We start from the raw sequence: 1,432 nt of genomic DNA on the forward strand, positions 1-1,432 counted from the left end.
TTGGATATTATATTTGATATTGTATTCACACAGCTTGACTGCACCAGACTACAAAGACAGAGCAAAGAAGGACTGCTGGCAAAAAAAGTACACTTCGTATCTTTCCCACCAACATGGCCCATGTCAACCATGCTGTTCATCAATTGTGAAAGGTGATTGCATTTGGATTATACTTGGGGTGTTTTGACAGGACTTGAAACACAGACAGGTGTTTTCAGACACCGAATGAGAGTTCCTCTGTCTGGAAGGGCTGCCAGTCTACAAGTATCATGCCAGTCTCTCAAAGAATTCTTATAGAATCATAGAATAGTTTGGGTTGGAAGGAACCTTAAAGACCATCTAGTTCCAATCCCCCTGCCATGGGCAGGGACACCTCCCACTAGGTCAGGCTGCCCAAGGCCCCATCCAACCTGGCCTTGAACACCTCCAGGGGTGAGGTAGCCATACTGACCCCTTGCTAAAATTCAAAATCCTATCTATAGTCTAAAATGTGAATGTAAGACAAGATAGGGAGGTTAAAGTATCATTACCTATAGTGAAAAAAAATTAGTAAGAACTTGTCATTTAGCATTAAAAGAAGTTAAAATAAACTTAGGAAGTTGTAGGAGATCAAGTGCAAACAGAGGATCTTTCTGACCATCACCATTTCCCTCTTTGTATAGCTTTGTACAATCATGTGCATTATTATATTGATAAACACTTATAAATTATTTCAAGGCAATTTTTGGCTTAGGACTCTACTGATTTTGGCTGAGATAGGGTTAAAGTTCTTCACAGTAGCTTGTATGGGACTGTGTTGCATTTGTGCTGGAAACAGAGTTGATAACACATTGGTGTTTTAGTTATTGCTGAGAAGTGCTTATACAGTGTCAAGGCCTTTTTCTGGTCCTCATCTTGTTCATGTAAATTGTTCCATGTCTTTTACATTCAGGAAGCAGACGGGCACATTGTGTGGTTTAAACAAAGCTGAGGATCATAGCAGGCAGTCTCTGCAGTAAGGTCCCTCTAGAGCACTATGCCTAAAAGGAATAGTTCATTTTTCAGATATAAACATAGGGTTATCAAATACACAATGAGAAGTTACACTTTTCTTTCAGGATAAATGTTTTTAGAATATTGTGTTCAGCTGCAGTGTCATCAGTCTAAGATAAACTGCACATAGCTCAGAAAACTGCTGTGAGAATTATTAAAGGTTTGGAATAAAGCTTCTTAGTAAGAGACTCCAGATTCCAGTTTGTTCACTATTAACTGGAAGTTTGTGGGCTTAATATAAACGTAGTCTCTAAGTAACTTACTTTATAAAACTATGTTATCAGCAGTAAAACATACATAACAGTCACTCTCATGAATGTGTATCGATGTATGGTGACTCTTGAAGCCCAAACTAGTCAATCAGACTACTGTACAAAATTTTAGCAGTGAAAATAATTAA

This window comes from Phaenicophaeus curvirostris, chromosome 3, assembly GCF_032191515.1.
Source record: "Phaenicophaeus curvirostris isolate KB17595 chromosome 3, BPBGC_Pcur_1.0, whole genome shotgun sequence".
Classification (NCBI taxonomy): Eukaryota; Metazoa; Chordata; class Aves; order Cuculiformes; family Cuculidae; genus Phaenicophaeus; species Phaenicophaeus curvirostris.